Genomic DNA, 20,014 nt, shown 5'->3' with positions numbered 1-20,014 from the left:
GAGCCCCTCCTGGGAGGGAGCCCTTAGCCGACCAGGGAGGTGGGGGGGTTTTCAAGGGGGAACTGCTCCCAGGCTCAGCGCAGCTGCTCTGCCAAGACACAGGAAGCTCTTCCTGAACGCTTCCCACGCAAGGTCAGCGCTCAGCCCATCTGGCGCAGTGCAGGAAGGGGAGACGCCAAATTGTGTTCTCTGCTTTGTTTTTTTGTATGGGGTATGAGTGCATCAGAGACTGTGCTAGGGAGAGGAAGGAGCACAGGCTTTGCAGTTGGACAGATGCAGCCTTGAGTTCCAGCCCTGCTATCTGACTCATTGCTGCTGCTGCTGCTTTTTTTTTTTTTTTCTGAGTAGTAGTTCTCGTTTCTTTTTTCTTTTTTTTTTTGAGATGGAGTCTTGCTTCTTTGCCCAGGCTGGAGTGCAATGGGCCAACCTCAGCTCACTGCAACCTCTGCCTCCCGGGTTCAAGCAATTCTCCTGCCTCAGTCTCCCAAGTAGCTGGGATTACAGGCATGTGCCACCATGCCCAACTAATTTTTGTATTTTTAGTAGAGACAGGGTTTCACTGTGGTTAGTCAGGCTGGTATCGAACTCCTGACCTCAAGTAATCTGCCCGCCTTGGCCTCCCAAAGTGCTGGGATTATAGGCGTGAGCCACCACGCCTGGCCTCTCTACAACCTAATTTTAAGGTACATCCTTTAGAGTCTCCATTTTACAGATGAGAAATTGAGGCTCAGAGACATTATACAACCTTCACAGGTTTATTGGTGAATGGTTAAACTTGAGCCTGGGTCTGTGCCAATGTTCATCTTACTTCTCAGCCTGAGTTCTTAGACACCACAAAGTATGCCCAAGAGGTAAGACAAGCCACTGTTTCCTAGGTTTGTCCCTTTTCCCGTTTGTATCTCTGTCTGCCCTTCTCCTTTGCATCACTTCTTCCCACCCTTTTCTGATTTTCTTCTTTTATTCAGCACAATAATAATCAAAGCTGCCCTTCAAGAACGTCAGTTTCAAATGTATCGTGGCAGAGTCCAGGAAACAATATTGTGTAACACACTACCTTAAAACCTAAAGGCTTCAAACCACATGTATTTTATTGGCTCACAATTCCGTGGTTTGGCAATTTGGGCTGGGTTCAGCTGGGCAGTTCTTCCATCAGTCTCTCCAGGTCTTATGTAGCTGCAGCGGGCTGAGTGCTTCACAGGGGCTGGGAGGTCTAGCACAGCTCACTCACATGTCTGGAGATGGCAGCTTGCTGGCCAGGGTGCTCAGTTCTCTTCCACACGGCCTCCTCATGAGGCTAGCTTGGGCTGAAGAGGGGGAAAGTGAAAGCAGCAGGGCCTCTTGAGGCCTAAGCTTGGAATTTGTATAGTGTCACTTGTGACACATCCTATTGGTCAAAGCAAGTGACAAGATCCATCCACATTCAAGGGGTGAATAAATTCCACCTCTTCTTGGGAAAAGTATCAAATAATTGATGGCCATTTTTAGTCTACCATGCTAAGTGCAGCCCCTTCCCCCAAAGTTATCCTTAATGCAGTCCCTTTGTGCCTCCACTCCCTTCTTTTAATTCCCATGCTCTTCTTATCCTTTTAATAACAAGCTCTCACTTCACATCACCCAAAGCTTCGTTCATTCACTGGACAAATACTTATTGTGTGCCAGGACCTATTAGTGAACAAAACAAAGCCCTTGCTCTAATGAATCTAAGATTCTAGTGGAGAGAGCAATCAAGAAATAAACAAGAACACAGTGTTGGGCCATGGTGAACAATAGGTGCTTTGGAGAACAACAGAACAGACTAAGTGTGGACTGTGTGTGAGGATGGCAGGGCAGTGGGTGGTTCCTATTATATACAGAGTGGTCGGCTGGTATCAATGAGGTGACATAAAAGCAGGGTCTTGAACGAAGTGAGGAGCAAGAAGTTCCAGACAGAGCAAACAGCACGCACAGAGGCCGGAGGCTGGCATGGAGAGGCAATTCCTTACAAGTTTATATGTAGTAAAAAGTAACAAAACCCAGAAAAACACCAACCTTAATACATCTCATTAAAGAACAATAAAACCCATAACATTTAAATATGGTAAAATCTTGATAAGCAAAAGCTTTTTTACTTGATTTTTACTTGATTTAAAGCTCCTAATGCAATGACGTGTGTCACCTCTCTGGGCTTCAGGGTGTTCACCTTTCAAAAAGGCCTCGGGTGCCTGTCTGTCCTGCCTCCTGGCCTGTGGTTAGCATCAAAATGACACCATAAAAATGAAAGTTGCAGCCTTGAGGGTTCTTCTGGTTTCATTTCCGACCGCAAGGTTGCCAGAGTGACTTTTTTTTTTAAGTAACACAAATCAGTTATCACTTCCTGCTTAAAGCCCTCCAAAGGCTCTCTGTTGCCTAAAGAATAAACTCCAGGCACCTAAGCAAGGCCCCGCGCAGCCGTCTGCATTTTTCAAGCCCTCCAACCTCGCCTTTTGCTATTTCCCCCACCCCACCTACGGCACGTTCCAGTCATAACCAACCAGCTCCTCGCTGACAAACTGGCTCACACCGCGGAAGCCCGGGTCGGTGTCGGGGCGAGCCTTCCCTCCTTCGCCTGGAGGAGTCCGTCTCAGGTCTGTAGGCCTCAGGAGGGACTGCGGGGCTCGTTCCCTGCTGGCGTTCATTTAGGTAACCTGTCTACCTCCAGTGGACTTCTAAGTCCCTTTCATGATTTTTCATCTTCCAAAATCAAATCATGGCCCAGCCCAACTTGGCTATAATGCCATGAAAAGAATCTCTGAACCTCAGTTTCCTTATCTGCAAATAGGGCCCAGGAACCGCTCGTTAGGGTCGGTGTGGTGCCTGGAGAGTGCACTGCAAGGCCCGGGGTCCGCAGCGGGTGCCCAACTCTGGGGGCGGGGCGGCAGGGCAGCGCAGGAGGGAGGTTCTCCAGAGGGGACCCCTTAGGGATTTGGGGGCAGGGAAGGGGACAGGGAGGGCTTTCCCGAAGTCCGTCTAATCCCGCTGGCTGAGAGCGCGGCAGGTGGGACCCCAGGATGTCCGCTCGGCGGGGCGACCCCGGCCACTCCCGAGACCAGGGCTTTCCCCGTCCGGCCGCCACGCCCGCGCGCGGCCTCGAGCCACCCCGAAACTCCGGCCTGGTCACCACAGAGCAAATTACGGGAGCGGAGCCTGACTGCGCGCTGGGCATGCGCGGGCACCGGCGCGCATGCCCAGTCCCCTCGAGAGGCGGAAACTCCTGACCGAGACGGGGCCGGGCGTGCGCTGCCGAGGGAGGGCGCGCGCCTCAGCCGGCTGCCGCGCACGCGCGCGGGCCCGCGCCGACGCAGCACGGCCCCGAGGGCGCGAGCCCGCGCCGCCGCAGCCGCCGCCGCCGGGCCGGGACCGCTGTGCGCCCGCGGCGTGAGGCGTGGGAGGTACCGCGGCTGCCGTCGCCCGGCGCCGCCCCGTCGTCGTCTGCCTTAGCCTCACGGCGCCCAGCCGCGGTCCGAGTGAGTGCGGGGCGCGGGGCGCGGGCCGGGGGCTGGGCGGGCTGATTCTGTGCAGCGGTCGTGGGCTGGGCCGCGGCCCTGAGGGCGGAGGGGCAGAGCGGGGCCGCCCATCCAGTCCCGGGGCGGATGCAGCGGAGACCGGCCCCTCCCGCGCCCCCGGTCCCGGTTCTGGGAGGAGGGGAGGCCGGTGACCGTGAGGAGGTTGGGGCGCCCGCGGAGGCCGAGAGGCTCCGAGAGGCTCAGAGGCTTAAGGAGGTCAGGGGGCGCGCGCTGGGAGGCGGGAGCTTGGGGCGCTGGGTGGTCGGGAGGCTTGGGGAAAACTGGGCGACTGAGGGACGTGGGGAGGCGGGGGCTTGAGGAGGTCGGGGATTCCGGGGGCGCGCGGGGAGGCCAAGAGGTTCGGGGAAGACAGAAAGGCTGGGGGACGTGGGGAGTCCGGGGGACGTGAGGAGGATGGGGGGGCGACTTTCGAAATGGCCGGACTCGCGGAGAGGCCGAGGGGCCTGAGGAAGCGGAGGAGGCCGGGGCTCGGGGGGCGCTGAGGGCGGCCAGAGGCGGAGGACGGACCGGCCCTCGCCGGAGCGGACCCAATGCCTGAAAAACAAAAGGGGAGAGGCAGGAGGAGGAAGAGGGAAATCGCGGGGACGCCGGCAGGGTTCGGCCGGACGCGAGAGGGAGGCTCGCAACGGCCCGACCGGGCTCCGGGCGCGGCCCCGCGAGCAGCCAAGGGTGGGCTCCGAGCGGCCTGCCGGTGCCGGAGCTCCAAGCCCGCCGTGTGCCCGAACGCAAACCCTCAAGTTTGATAGAGCCCCGTGGGATTCTTGGCGGGAGCCCTAGAGCCCTCACTGGAGTCTTTGTGCTTCCCAAGTTTCCTCCTCTTCTCCGCCCCCAGTGCCCGACTCTGCCGCGGTGGCTTGGGCGCAACTGTGCCGAATTTCTGTCTGGGTTCCTTGTGTAGCGGCATCCTGTTCTTTCTTAGAAGAAGGTGTGTGTGTGTGTGTGTGTGTGTGTGTGTGTGTGTGTGAGAATTGGTTTCATTTAATTGCAGGATTTTGTAGCTAAATTCAGTGAGGGTAAAGTTCCCCCCCCCCCCCCCGAGTCATTTCAACAGTGTCTCATTCTTGCATAGTTAGCCTGCAGCTGGGATTTTGGCAATGAGACTAAGATAATAGTAATATTGTAGTAATTATGGGAACTGGTTATACATTCAAGCTGAAAGCTGAAGGCAGTGCAAGAGTTTGGAGATTTGTATTTATTTAAGACTTAACCATCGCTGCAATTTTTACTTAGAATGTAAACGTTTTCATGGCCGGAAAAACAGACCACTACTATATGAAATACCAGAGCCTCAACCTTAAATTTTATTTGGGAAACGGGTAATGAAAATGATGTCTTCGAGAGTTGAGCACTCTGTCCCATGTTTGAAAACTTCTGAACAGTCGGATGCAAGCACACAGATGTAGTTAAAAGACACATAAAAGTAAATAGCATTCAACGTATTTTTGTTGGAGTACAGTATAGGTAATATTTTCATCCAGTTATATTAGTCAGTTAATTGGAAAAGCCCTATGACATTCAAACAAGGAACATTTTAAGGATGTTTTTGTCCCAATATCTTTGTGTTTTGCATTTGTGGTTGTCCTTGGAGGGGAAAAATAGGCTGAACCTACCATCACTTTGAACCTTCTTGTTTATTAAAGTGCAGAGACATCAAAGTCAGTATTATAACGTTTTCCTTTAAAAAATTTCAGGTCACTATCAAATAATCTAGTTTAATAATGAACACAGGCAAAGATTATTTAAAACACGTTTCCTTTTAAGGGCGCCCACAATCACCTAAGACTTCAGTGTAGACGCTGATTAGGAGGACACATAACATCATTAAGTGGTGATGCATCAAGAAGCAAGTCATTGGGTAAATAAAGACATGGAAATCAAAACTCCGTGTTTACGATTTGGGGCAAAGAATACTGGGGCAAACTCTGAGAGGAGATGGGACCTAAAAAGCCTTATTCTTTGAGGCTGGAAGCTCACTGAAAGTGAATAATGTTAGATTAGGAATGAAGTTCCATGAATCCAGCAGTCAGATTGTGAGGAGGCAGTAAGGATCATTAAAACGTTTTATACTAAAATGTTTTTTGAAAAGCACCATGTTTCTTGATAGAAATTACATAACTTACTCCCTCAGTCCTCAAAACCATGTTCTCCAGCTAGTCAGATAGATGTCTGTTCTTTTAGGGAGTTGGAGAAATTGTCTAAGAAAATCCTACTGTTAAAGCTAGCCTCCTTAAAAAAAAAAGATTGGGTCCTGTAGAGGAAATTATTTATATTGTATTCTATAATGTAAAAAATAATTTTGAAAACTGTCCTTTCCTGAACGTTGATTTGAGGTAGAAAGGTAGGATCTTAGTTCATATCTCGAAAGGTTATGGAAACCTTTTTCCCTTTGTATTTTGTGATGTCTTAATTTTTAGAAAATAATTAAAATTATCTTAAGAGTTACAAAAGATGCATTTCAAAGTGTTAATATAAAATTTTAGTTTTTAAATTTAACATTTTCAGTTTAGGTATTCTAAACTGATGTTGATTTAGACCTCGATCAATTCTTGTTTTAAATTTCAGTAACATTAAAAGTTATACTATTTTTATCATATTTGAAGTGAATTTTTCTTTTTTGCTAGTGAAAAACATCTGAGAAAAGTTTAGTTCCTGTAGTACAGGCATATCTTGGTTTGTTTCTAGACCACTGCAATAAAATGAGTCACACAAATTGATTTTCCAGTGCATATAAAACTTATGTTTACACTATACTGTAGTAAGTGTGCAGTAACATGTCTAAAAAAGCAATGTACATTTCTTTTTTTTTGAGACAAGGCCTCGTTCTGTCACCCAGGCTGGAGTGCAGTGGTGCAGTCATAGCTCACTGCAACGTGGACCTCCTGGGCGCAAGTGATCCTCCCACCTCAGCCTCCTGAGTAGCTGGCACTATACGTGCACACCACTACTCCCAGCTGATTTTTACATTTTTTGTAGAGATGGGGTCTCCCTATGTTGCACAAGTTGGTCTTGAACTCCTGGGCTCAAGTGATCCTCCCACCTTGGCCTCCCAAAGTGCTGGGATTGCAGGTGTGAGTCACTGTGCCCAGCTAATGTACATGACCTAATTAAATACTATCAGTCGTCTGGACCTTCAGCAAATCATCATCTTTTTGCTGGTGGATGGTCTTCCCTCAATGGTGATGGCTGCTGACAAATCAGGGTGGTGGTTGCTGGAGACTGAAATGTCTGGCAGTTTCTTAAGATAACAATTAGGTTTGCCACATCAGTTGACTCTTCCTTTCATTAAAGATTTCTCCGGAGTATGTGATGCTATTTGAAAGCATTTTATCCACAGCAGAACTTCTTTCAAAATTGAACTCAATACTCCCAAACACTGCCATTGCTTTATCAATAAGTGTATGCAATATTCTAGATCCTTTGTTGTCATTTCAACAGTGTTCACAGTATCTTCACCAGGGGTAGATTCCATTTCAGGAAACCACTTTCTTTCCTCATCCCTAAGAAGGAACTCCTTATCCGTTCAAGTTTTATTATGAGATTGCAGCAATTCAGTCACATCTTCAGGTTCCACTTCTAATTCTAGTTCTCTTGCTGTTTCTACCATATCTGCATTTACTTTCTCTACTGAAAACGCGAATCCCTCAGAGTTATCCATGACAGTTGGAAGCAAGGTCTTCCAAACTCCTGTTCATAATGCTGTTTTCACCTCCTCCCATGTGTCGTATCACGAATGTTAATGGCATCTAGAATGGTGAATCCTTTCCAGGATGTTGTCGATGTACTTAGCCCAGAACCATCAGAGGAATCACTATCTATGGCCGCTCTACCCTTATGAAACATATTTCTTTTAAGACTTAAAAGTCAAAGTGACTTCCTAATCTATGGGCTGCAGAATGGATGTGGTGTTAACAAGCATGAAAACTTCATTCCTCTCCTTGTACATCTCTCTCAGAGCTCTTGGGCAACAGGTACTTTGCCAATGAACCGTAATATTTTGATAGGAATTTTTCTGAGCGGTAGATCTCAACAGTGGGCTTAAAATATTCAGTAAACCGTGCTGTAAACAGATGTGCTGTCATCCAGGCTTTGTTATTCCATTTGTAGCGCAGAGGCAGAGTAGAATTAACATTGTTCTTAAGGACCCTGGGATTTTCAGAATAGGAAGCTAACATTGGGTTTAACTTGAAATCACCAGCTGCCTTAGCCCCTAATGAGAGTCAGCCTGTCCTCTGAAGCTTTAAAGCCAGACATTGGCTTCATCTCTCTGGCTATGAAAGTCTTAGATGGCATCTTCCAATAGAAGGTGGTTTCTTTCTTCATTTAAAATGTGTCGTTTAGTGTAGCCACCTTCATCAGTGATCTTAGCTAGATCTTCTAGATAACTTGCTGCAGATTCTCCACCAGCACTTGCTGCTTCGTCTTGCACTTTTATGCTGTGGAGATGGCTTTTTTCCTTCAACCTCATGAACCAACCTCTGCTAGTTTCCGCTTTTCTTCTGTAGCTTCCGCATGTCAATTTACAGAATTGAATAGGAGCTTTCTCTGAATTAGGCTTTGGGTCAAGGGAATGTTATGGCTGGCTTGATCTATCTGGACCACTAAAACTTTCTCTATACCAACAATAAGGCTGTTTTCTTCACCTTTAAAAAAAAATTTTTTTTTGAGACACAGTCTCACTCTGTCACCTAGACTGGACTGCAGTGCAGTGGCGTGATCTTGGCTCACTGCAGCCTCCGCCTCATGGGTTGAAGTGACTCTGGGGTCTCAGCCTCCTGAGTAGCTGGGATTACAGGTGTGAACCACTGCGCCTGGCCAGGGCTGTTTTACACTCTTGTCATTTGTGTGTTCACTGAAGTAGCACTTTTAATTCCCTTCAATAACTTTTCCTTTGCATTCACAACTTGGCTGTTTGGCACAAGAGGCTTCACTTTTGGCCTATCTTGTTTATTTAATTAATTAATTAATTAATTAATTTATTTATTTTTATTTGTTTTGAGACAGAGTCTTGCTCTGTCCCCCAGGCTGGAGTGCAGTGGTGCAATCTTGGCTCACTGCAACCTCTGCCTCCTGAGTAGCTGAGACTACAGGCATGCACCACCATGGCTGGCTATTTTTTTTTTCTTTGTTTTTTTAGTAGAGACGGGGTTTCGCCTTGTTGCCCAGGCCATTCTCAAACTCCTGAGCTCAGGCAATCCGCCCGCCTTGTCCTCCCAAAGTGCTGGGATTACAGGCATCACCACTGCGTACGGCACTATCTTGATTTTTGACATTTCTTCTCACTGAGCTTAATGATTTCTAGCTTTTGATTTAAAGTGAGATAGGTGGGACTCTTACTTTCACTTGAACACTTTGAGGCTGTTATAGAGTTCCTTTTTTTTTTTTTTTTTTTTTTTTTTAAGACAGGGTCTTGCTCTGTCGCCAGGTTAGAGTGCAGTGGTGCGATCTTGGCTCACTGTAGCTTCTGCCTCCCAGGTTCAAGCGATTCGCCTGCCTCAGCCTCTGGAGTAGCTGGGACTACAGGCATGTGCTGCCACGCCTGGCTAATTTTTTGTGTTTTTAGTTGAGGCAGGCTTTCATCATCATGTTGGCCAGGATGGTCTTGATCTCCTGATCTTGTGGTCCACCTGCCTCGGCCTCCCAAAGTGCTGGGATTATAGGAGTGAGCCACGTGCCTGGCCTTTTTTTTTCTTGAGACGGAGTTTTACTCTTGTTGCCCAGGATGGAGTGCAATGGCAAGATCTCAGCTCACCACAACTTTTGCCTCATGGTTCAAGCGATTCTCCTGACTCAGCCTCCTGAGTAACTGGGATTACAGGCATGTACCACCACACCAGGCTAATTTTGTATTTTTAGGAGAGACGGGGTTTCTCCACATTGGTCAGGTTGGTCTTGAACTCCCGACCTCCCATGATCCTCCCGCCTTGGCCTGTTATAGAGTTGCTAATTGTTCTAATTGCAGTATTTTTGTATCTCAGGGAATAGCAGGCCACAGGAGAGGGAGGAGAGCAGAAGAGACAGGCCAAGTAAGTGGAATAGTGGAAATGCACATGTTTATAGGGTATATGTGTATCTCATGTGGGTACAGATCATGGTCCCCTCAAAACAACTATAGTAGTAAGATCGAAGACCACTGATCATAGGCCAGGTGCAGTGGCTCACACCTGTAATCCAGTGTTTTGGGGAGGATTGCTTGAGGCTGGGAGTTCAAGATCAGCCTGGGCAACATAGTGAGACCCTGCCTCTAAAAATAAAAAGAGATCACTGTTCACAGATCACCATAACAGATGTAATAATAAAGTTTGAAATATTGTGAGAATTACCAAAATGTAGCACAGAGACACAAAGTGAGCACATGCTGTTGAATAAATGGCACTGATAGTCTTGCTCGATGCAGGGTTGCTGCAAATCTTAAGTTTGTAAAAACTTTTTAGTAAATGCTGTTAATTATAGCCTGATTTGCGCAAATACTCTAATGAAACGGTTTATAGACAAAAGAAGGAAGTAGATGTTTTTGCCTTAGTGGCACTCTCCTCCCCCTTAGCAGTTGGAAGCCTCAGAAAAACACTAGTAGCATCACTACAAAGTTTACATGTTTTTAGGAACGTGAAAGTATTTCCTTACAATCCTTAATTAAATTGTATTTAATTGAAATCTACCTAAATCTTACTGATATACATTTTTTTACTATAAATTCATTTTTTTCAGAAACAGATAAACGACAAAAATCGTACATTTGGGTGGGGTGTGGTGATTACACCTGTAATCACCAGCACTTTGGGGAGCCGAGGTGGACAGATCGCTTGAGCCCAGGAGTTTGTGAACAGCCTGGGCAACATGGCACAACTTGGTCTCTACAAGAGATGCAAAAATTAGATGAGTGTGGTGGCGTGTGCCTGTAGTCCCAGCTACTTGGGAAACTGAGGTGGGAGGATCACTTGAGTCTGGGAGGTCGAGGCTTCAGTGAGCTGAGATTGCACCATTGTACTCCAGCCTGGGTGACATAGTGAGACTGTCTGGAAAAAAAAAAAAAAAAATGTCACGTTTGTGGGTTATCTGTGCCTGGGGTCTCTTTTTTGCCCTCATATTCCTTATTAAAATTCCTGCATTTTGGGATTGGATTCTGCTGTGAACTGTAGGTGCTTGTTGTGTCTATGTCTCTCTTGACCAAAACACTCTATGTTTGTCTTTGCTGGTCCGATGAAAGAGCTTAGCAGTTTTATGTGTTACATATTTTGTAGTGAAATGTGTGTTGTCTTGTGAGAATGTAAGCTCCACGAGGGCATAAACTTTGTTTTATACATGATTGAATCACCAGTGTCTTACACAGTAATATTTATTGAATGAGTAAATGAAAGAACCCAGGTGTATTAATCATTATTGGAGAACTGTTACTTGCATCAGTCAGGTGTCTATTATTTTGTTTGCCCTGGTAAAGAACCTCACTTAAAAATTACATAGGGGTCAGGCACGGTGGTGCATGCCTGTAATTCCAGCACTTTGGGAGGCAGAGGCCAGCCGCTCACCTGAGCTCAGACTCACATAGGACTTGATACCAGGGAAGAACTTGGGGTTATCTTTTTTACCTTTGTCTACTGTATTTTAAATTACTACTCTCAGACTTGGGCCAGGAAAAAAATACTGCTCTGCTCTTTCATAATTTTGAAACTTTTTTTTTCTGGAAATCGATCTTGTAGGAATAGATTCGGACTCATCCTAAGTTCTGAAGACATAGTAAGTTGTTTGAGGTGACACAAAATGATGGAAGTTTTGATTACTTGTCCAGAAGCTCTAATGTATCTTTTGCTAATCAACTGGATTAATTGGATGCTTTACAAAGGTTTAACATTATGCCCCTAAACCATTTAAAAGAACAAACATCTTCCTAATATTGAAGTGTGTGAATTATGCACTGTACCGCTCATCCTTGACCTTGTTCAGAGTCTTTTGCTGCTGTGCTGCTGTTGAGATAAAACATTTTGAAAGTGACAATTCAAAATACATTCACTCCGGTACTGGAAGTCAACATTTGGGTACAGAATCTCTCCCTGAGATTTTGCAGTTTGCCTTTCAGTGAGTTCCTCTATAGTCTTGCTATAGTGTGAGGGGGTAACTCATTCACACTGTTCATGCACACTTTCCAGTAAGCTCCAGGGGCTTTCAGTGGTTTTCAGAGTAGTGATAGCATTTGTAGCATCACTGTCATCTAGAAACTTGCTAGAAATGCAAGTGCTGAGGCCCCACCTCTGGCCTCTTGAATCAAACGCTAAGAGTGGTGTTCAGCACGCTTTTTTATTTTGTTTTGTTTTTGAGACGGATTCTCGCTCTGTGCCGCAGGCTGGAGTGCAGTGGCGCGATCTCAGCTCACTGCAACCTCTACCTCTAGGGTTCAAGCAATTCTCCTGCCTCTGCCTCCCGAGTAACTGGGACTGCAGGGGTATGTCACCACGCCCAGCTAATTTTTTTTTCTTTCCCGAGATGAAGTCTCACTCTGTTGCCCAGGCTGGAGGGCAGTGGTGCAATCTTGGCTCACTACAACCTCTGCCTCGGGTTCAAGCAATTCTCCTTCCTCAGCCTCCTGAGTAGCTGGGATTACAGGCGCACACCACCACACTAGGCTAATTTTTGTATTTTTAGTAGAGATGGTGTTTCACCATGTTGGCCAGGCTGGTCTCAAACTCTTGACCTCAGGTGATCTGCCCGACTCTGCCTCCCAAAGTGCTGAGACTACAGGCATGAGCCACTGTGCCTGGCCTATTTTGTTTCATTTTAAATTTTTTTTGCTTTTCTTTGAGACTGGGTCTTGCTGGAGTGTAGTGGTGTGATCACCGCTCACTGCTGCTTCGACCTCCCAGGTTCAGGTGATCCTCCTGAGTAGCTGGGACTACAGGTGCATGCCACTATGCCTAGCTAATTTTTGCATATTTTGTAGAGACGGGGATTCACCATGTTACCAGGGCTGGTCTGGAACTCCTGGGCTCAAGCAGTCCTCCCGCTTTGGCCTTCTGAAGTATTGGGGTTACTGGCATGAGCCACCATGCCTGGCTTCGCAAGCTTTGTAAACTTGCTGTCTTGGTGCTTTGATGCATGTTAACGTTTGTGAACCGCTGCTTTAGGGTATTTTGAAAGAAATGCAAGTCATAGGAGGCAAAAATTAGTCTTAATTTGAGGTATGTGTGTGGTATCTTCTTGGCCACTTAGATTTGCTAAGGAGATTGCCCTCACTTCAGGAATCTAAATGTGTTTTTTAGGATTTTCAAAATCTTGGGAAGATCTCACAACTTTTTTTAAGATTTTGAATGTTTTATGCTGAGACTGATTAATTATTTTAAATCTTGGTTTGGAATTTGAATGAACAATTTTACTTTGAAATAGCAGTTTGTATGGCTCCTGGACTTGTGGCTTTTGGCAAATGTCAGTAGAGTGTGTGTACATGTTGGTGCTTAAGGCACAAGCTCCCTGGTGGTTTTGTTTTGGTGCTAAAAAATTGGCTAACATATAATAGAGTCAGGGTGATTGCCAAGTCTTGGGGTAATTAATGAAGCTGTATTATGTAAATTGATTTTTATTCCTGGTATTGAATTATTGCCTAAATTTAATACATTCTTTTGCCTTTTGCCCTTTTCTCCTAAGAAAAGCTTAAATAAAAATTAAACAATCCACAACGATGAAGTTGGTGATGTCCCTTAAATCTGTTATATCTTATGCAGAATTAGACACATAACTTGGCAGACAGAATGTTGTGAGCTCAGAGATGAGGCTTCTGTATTATCTGTTAGGTATCTTTGAGTCCCCCACAGTGTGATCATAATACCATTATAGGTGGTCAGTAAATAATGTAAGGAATGAAAGAGTCTCCCGTCTATTCTGTGGATTTTCAGCGTGTTGATAGTTGAGGAATTTAGATACATGAAAGCCTTGTAAAGCGTTTCAGAAAAGATCAAATGTCTGAAGGGAGTCAATTAGAAAGACTAAATGACTTTGTTGTATAGTCTGTTGTAAAGGGTATTTAAGTACATGAAAGTTAACAAGTTAGAGAAGAAAAGTAGGGATGAGCAAAATTAATGTAATCTAAAAACAACGAGAAGGATGTTTCCACATGAATTTCCTACTATGATCTTTCAACTGTGCAGCTCAATGAAAGCAGAAATAATAGAAATGAGATGGTGGGAAAATTGACCTGGAACAATTTCTTCTTGAAACAATTTGTTGGCCTGGCATGTTAACTCACGCCAGTAACCCCAGCACTTTGGGAGGCCAGGGCAGGAAGATCACTTGAGCCCAGGAGTTTGAGACTAGCCTGGTCAACATGGTGAAATCTTGTCTCTCCCAAAGAATATAATAATAATAATTAGCCAGGTATGATGGTGCATGCGTATAGTCCCAGCTGTTTAGGAGGATGAGGTGGGAGGACTGCTTGTGCCCAGGAGGTCAGGTCTACAGTGAGCCATGATCACACCACTGTACTCCAACCTGGGTGACAGAGGGAGACCCTGTCTCAAAAAAAAAAAAAAAAAAAAAAAAATTGGTCAAGGAGAGTTAAACTTATAACTTATAGTCAGTTATATTCTGCGATGACCGTTGTACTTTTAAGAGTGCCTGGCCTATAGTAGCTTCTCAGGAAATGTTAGTAAATAAATGATTCTTGTGTTACTTGTCACTAAAAGGTTAGGCTCCAGTCATTGACCATTTTCTCAGCACAGTGTCCTCTTCTCTGCTTTTATAACCCATCTCCCCTTTGCACCCCTTTTGGTGGTTTCGTTAGTGTATCACCTTGTGGTTTTAAATAGCTTTTTTCTGATTATAATGAGGTTGCACTTTTTTTTTTTTGAGACAGAGTTTTGCTCTTGTTGCCCAGGCTGGAGTGCACTGGTGCAATGTTGACCCACCGCAACCTCCGCCCCCTGGGTTCAAGTGATTCTCCTGCCTTAGCCTCCCGAGTAGCTGGGATTATGGGCATGCACCATCATACCCAGCTAATTTTGTATTTTTAATAGAGATGAAGTTTCTCTATGTTGGTCAGGTTGGTCTTGAACTCCCAACCTTAGGTGATCTGCCCGCCTCAGCCTCCTGAAGTGCTTGGATTACAGGTGTGAGCCACCGTGCCTGGCCGAGGTTGCACTTTCTAAAATAAATTTGCGGGCCGTTTGGATTTACTGTTTTGCCAAGTGCCTGTATTTTTCTATTAGGTCTTCTGTTTTTTTTGTTTTTTTTTTGTTTGTTTTTTTTAATTCATTAATTTGTAGCCTCTGTATATATTCAGAATCCAAGTCCTTTGTTGGTTTATACATCTTGCCACTATCTCCTACTTTGTGGCATGCCATTTCACTGACTCTCAGTAGTTTTTGTTTGTTTGTTTGTTTGTTTCTTCGAGATAGGGTCTTGCTTTGTTTCCCAGGCTGGTGTGCAGTGGTGCAGTCATAGCTCACTGCCAACTCCAACTCTTGGGCTCAAGCAATCCTCCTCCCTCAGCCTCCTGAGTAGCTAGGAATACGGATATATCACCCTGCTTGCTAATTTTTAATTTTTTTTTTTTTTTTTTTTTAAGAGATAGGGTTTTCCTGTGTTGTCCAGGCTAGTCTCAAACTCCTGAGCTCAACCAGTCCTCCCGGCTTCACTTCCCAAAGTATTGGGGTTAAAAATGTGAGCCACTGTGCAGAGCCTCAATGATGTTTTTTTGGTAGAAGTTAAGTTAAATATAGTCAAGTTTATCAGTCTTTTCCTTTATAGTTCCTACTTTTTTTGGTCTTCCCCTACCCTGAGACTGAGCTAATTCCTCTGTTATTTTCTAAATGTTTAATAATTTTGCATTTCATCTTTATAATTCACTTGGAATTGATTTTGGTGTATAGTATAAGGAAGGGATTAAATCAATTTCATTTTAGTATGTGTACATCTAGTTATCCCAACACCATTTATTGAAAAGAGTATCTTTTTCCCTGCTTCTGCAATGCCACCTTTGTTGTAAATCACTTGTCCATATGCGTGTGTGTCTTTTTTTTTTTTTTTTTTTTGAGACGGAGTCTCGCTGTGTCTCCCAGGTTGGATTGCAGTGGCGTGATTTCGGCTCACTGCACCCTCTGCCTCCGGGGTTCACGCCATTCTCCTGCCTCAGCCTCCCGAATAGCTGGGACTACCGGTGCCCACCACCACGCCCTGCTATTTTTTGTATTTTCAGTAGAGGCGGAGTTTTACCGTGTTAGCCAGGAGAGTCTCGATCTCCTGACCTCGTGATCTGCCTGACTTGGTCCCAAAGTTCTGGGATTACAGGCGTGAGCTACTGTGCCTGGCCATGTGTGTGTCTTTTAGACTCTGTGTTTTTGGATTCTTTGATTCCACAAACACTAAGCTGTCTAAATTATTTTAGCTTTATAATAAGTCTTATCGCGTTGTGGAACCCTTCCTACTTGGCTCTTCTTCAAGAGTACCTTGGCTGTTCTTGACATTTTGCAGATCGATACATGTTTTAGAATTACTTGTCAACTTCTAAAATAATTCTTCCAGATGTTGTTTGGGATTACATTGACGGTCTACATCTGTTTGTGGAGAATTGGATTGTTACAGATCTCTGAATATTTTTGTACAAGGCTTTGTATGGGTGTAGACTTCTGTATCTCTTGGGAATGGTTGGACTAGGACTGGAATGGCTGTATCATATGGTAGGTGTATGTTTAACTTTTTTTTTTTTTTTTTTGAGACAGGGTCTCACTCTGTTGTCCAGGCTGGAGTGCAGTGGTGCAGTCATGGCTCACTGCAGCCTCAGCCTCCCAGGCTCAAGTGATCCTCTGACCTCAGTCATTGGAGTAGCTGGAACTACAGGCACTCAACCATCACACATGGCTAATTAAGAAAACATTTTTGTAGAGATGAGGTCTAATCATGTTTCGCAGGCTGGTGTCAAACTCCTGTGTTCAAGCAATCCTCCAGTCTTGGCATTCTAAACTGCTGGGGTTATAGGAGCGAGCCACGTCACCTGGCCTGTTGAAATTCTTCAAGTGCCAAACTGTCTTCTAGAGTTGTACCATTTTGCATTCCCACCAGCAGTGGATGAGAGTTCTGGTTGCTCTACATCATTAGGGCAACACTTGATATTGTCAGTCTTGTACATTGTAGCCATTTTAATTCGTTGTGTAATGGAATTTCATTGTGGTTTTAATTTGCGTTTCCCAAATGACTGATAGTGTTGAGCATCTTCTTGTATGGTTATTTGCCATCCGTATATCTCTGAAGAAGTGTTTAAATCTTTTGTGCATTTTAAAGTTGTTGGCTGGGCACTGTGGCTCACGCCTATAATCCCAGCACTTTTGGGAGGCAAAGGCGGGTGGATCACTTGAGGTCAAGAGTTGGAGACCAGCCTGGCCAACATGACGAAACCTCATCTCTACTAAAAATACAAAAATTAGCTGGGCATGGTGGTGGACGCTTGTAATCCCAGCTACTCAGGAGGCTGAGACAGGAGAATTGCTTGAACCTGGGTGGCGGAGGTTGCAATCAGCCAAGATCCCGCCACTGCACTCCAGCCTGGGCGACAGAGTGAGACTCTTGTCTTAGAAAATTGAAAAAAAAAAAAAAAAAGACTGTTTTTTTCCTCCATTTTTTTGGATTTTGAGAGTTCTCTATATATTCTGGATACAAATTGTTTATCAGATACATACTATACTTTTCTCCCAGGTTATGGATGGCTTTTTCATTTTCTTAACAGTGCCTTGAAAAGCTTAAGTTATACATTTTGATACTGTCCCATTTATGAGTTTGTTGCTTTATGGGTTGTGTTTTTGTGTATGTGTAATTGGTTGAAAGTTATTATCAATAGAAAGCAATTAAGAGTTGGTTAATCCTAGACCACAAAGGTTTTTCTGATTTTTTTTTTCTCCTAGAAGTTTTAGATTTTACATTTAGGTTTATGATTTAATTTTTGTTTATGGTATAAGATTTGGATGCAGGTGATTTGTAGGATTCTTTTGAGGCCTGGAATCAAGGTCGCTTCCTCCAGAGAACACTTATTTTTGTGTCAGCCAGTCTGGGATCTCCTTAAACCAAATTCAAGGCTTGAGATTGTTTGGACCCCTCATAGATCTAGTTCTGCTGGATAGTTGGTTCATTACCGGTTTACTCTCTGGAGGTGTGTAGCCTTTTGGGTTCTTGCTTATTGTAGTGGGGTTTTGGGTTATATGCTTTGGAGGACCCAGTCTTTTATTCCTGTCTCCCCTCTCTGCACTGTCATAAAAATGAAAGTTGAGACTTTTCAGAATTAGCAAGTGCCCTGAGGGCAGAGGTGGTTTCTGTGCTTATCTCTTTGGCTTCCTGGTTTCCCTTTAATTTTTGCCTGTTATTTCTTGTCCTGTCAGATTCTGGTTGCTTTTAAGATTAGAAAAATAGTCTGTCCATCGTTTAGTCTTTTTCAGGAGAAGTGTTGGACCAAATGACATTGCCTGAAATTAAGAAGCCAAGACACGTTTTTTTTATTTCACTCCAGAGTCTAGACCTGAACCTGATGTCTGATATGGTAACCACTAGCTACAAATGGCCAATTAAATTGAAATTAATTACAGTTAAGCGAAGTTGAAAGGCCCATTCCTCAGTTATGCTAGTCCCACTTCAAGTGCTCATTAGCCATATGTGGCTAGTGGCTACCACATTGGGCAGCGCTGGTATAGAACATTTTCATCATTGCAGAAGGTTCTAGTGGATAGATATGGCTCGACTATGAAAACCTCATCAGGGACTTGCACTGATATGTGGATCTGCATTTGAAAACCGCTAATATGGGTATCCTTGCTGTTTGAAGTTTGAATTTTTTGGAATCTATATAGCTAGACAGATGATTGCGCTCCTTTAATAGACTTACTGTGAAATCTATCCCTAAGGTACAATGTAGATTCTTAGACTGGTTTAGGTGGTGAAATGTGAATCTGTGGCACACTGAGTAGATAACTATTAAGTATTGATATTTTAACTTACAAATATCTGTCAGTTTTAACTGAGAAATTTTGTGAAAGCATTTATTATATGTTGATCTGTGTCTTAGACCCAGTGTCTCCCACTGCACCTGCCCTGCCGTCCCTGCCCTTAGGCAATCATAGTGCTGTGCAAAGTTGCAGGGCACTATGGGGTTCTGGCAGGGGTGTCACAGCACCCACTCTTGAGAGAACAATAGGAATTAGCCAAGTGGAGAGGGGAAGGATGGGGGAAAAGGTTCTAGGGAGAAGAAATCATGGGCAAAAGCCTGGATGTTGGTGAGAACCATGTGGAGATTGGTTTGAAGCATCTTAAATTTGATTTCTGGTATCAAGAGAGGTAGCTGAAACCACAGATTTTAAAAAATGTCATGAGGCCGGGCACAGTGACTCAATGCCTATAATTCCAGCACTTCAGGAGGCCTGGGCAGGAGGATCAGTTGAGTCCAGGAGTTTGAGACTACCCTGGGGAACATTGTGAGACCTTGTCCCTACAGAAATTTAACAAAATTAGTTGAGCATAGCGGTGCATGCCTGTAGTCCCAGGTACTCAGGAGGCTGAGGTGGGAGGATTACTTGAGCCCGGGAGGTTGAGGCTGCAGTGAGTTATAATCATGCCATTGCACTCCAGCCTGAGTGACAGACTGAAACCTGTCTCACAAAAATAAAAAAATAAAAAAAGAAGATATAAAAGGAAAAGCTATGTCAGGCTATTCTGTCCATTCACACGGTATTTCCTATTAAGTGGTAATATAATGTTGTTACGGTTGTATTGGGATCTCTTGTTCTAGCTCACAGAGTACCAATCTTTTGAGTATGTGTCCACAGTTGTTAGGGTCAGAGGACATGCTTGAGGTAGTCCCAGCTGTCCCTTTCTGCCAACTTAACCGTGTACTAGATTCGTGCCTGGTAGTTCCTGGGCACATTTCAAGGAACTCCGGGGATGTTGAGTGGAGTCATTGCCTTATTGTCTATTACTCTAGGAGGAGGAAGGGTTCAGGTAAGTCAGTAAGTTAAGCTGTGGTTTAGGCTCTGTACAAGAGCCTCAACCAACCTTCCTTCCTTCCTTCCTTCCTTCCTTCCTTCCTTCCTTCCTTCCTTCCTTCCTTCCTTCCTCCCTCCCTCCCTCCCTCCCTCCCTCCCTCCCCTCCCTCCCTCCCTTCCTTCCCTCCCTCCTTCCCTCCCTCCTTCCTTCACTTCCCTCCCTCTAGGAGAGTGATGAACCAGCCTTCTTGTACTGGAGGAATACACCATCCGTCTTCATAAAGACTGGCAGGCACATGTACAAGTTTACCAGTTATAATGCTTTTCTTACACATTAAATTAGAGAAGTAGGTGTTTGTACTGGGGCTTCAACAAGGACTTGGAAAACTTTAAGATAATACAACTACATAGTATTCCTTTAGGTGAATGTCTTTTCACTTTCTCAGATCATTGATGAAAGCCTTAACAAAGTTTTTTTTTTGAGACGGAGTCTCACCCTGTTGCCCAGGCTGAAGTGCAGTGGTGTGATGTCAG

General features: G+C 44.8%; 1 protein-coding gene and 1 long non-coding RNA gene across 34 annotated transcripts in view; one reads left to right on the top strand and one right to left on the bottom strand.

The window, feature by feature from the left end:
• Window positions 1-1,070: 1,070 nt before the first annotated feature.
• On the bottom strand, window positions 1,071-3,121 carry LOC119624783 (uncharacterized). Its single transcript, XR_005240846.2, has 2 exons — window positions 2,511-3,121; window positions 1,071-1,304 (listed from the first exon to the last, which is right to left on the bottom strand). It is a non-coding gene; the product is annotated as an uncharacterized lncRNA (long non-coding RNA).
• PTK2 (protein tyrosine kinase 2) overlaps window positions 2,579-20,014 on the top strand; it is a 355,066-nt gene continuing 337,630 nt past the window's right edge. For 16 of the 33 annotated variants that reach the window (XR_012093771.1, XM_073018385.1, XM_073018396.1 and 13 more), the window contains exon 1: window positions 3,341-3,482. The gene's annotated coding sequence lies outside the window, so the exon portion shown is untranslated. Of the gene's footprint in view, window positions 2,604-3,321; window positions 3,483-3,597; window positions 3,738-20,014 lie in introns of those variants that run through there. The other 17 variants (XM_073018416.1, XM_073018415.1, XM_073018411.1 and 14 more) reach the window with 4 other exon arrangements.

Source organism: Chlorocebus sabaeus, chromosome 8 (genome assembly GCF_047675955.1).
Source record: "Chlorocebus sabaeus isolate Y175 chromosome 8, mChlSab1.0.hap1, whole genome shotgun sequence".
In the NCBI taxonomy this organism is placed as follows: Eukaryota; Metazoa; Chordata; class Mammalia; order Primates; family Cercopithecidae; genus Chlorocebus; species Chlorocebus sabaeus.
The sequence above is the reverse complement of the archived record's forward strand: the minus strand, read 5'-3'. Positions and strand labels throughout refer to the sequence as shown.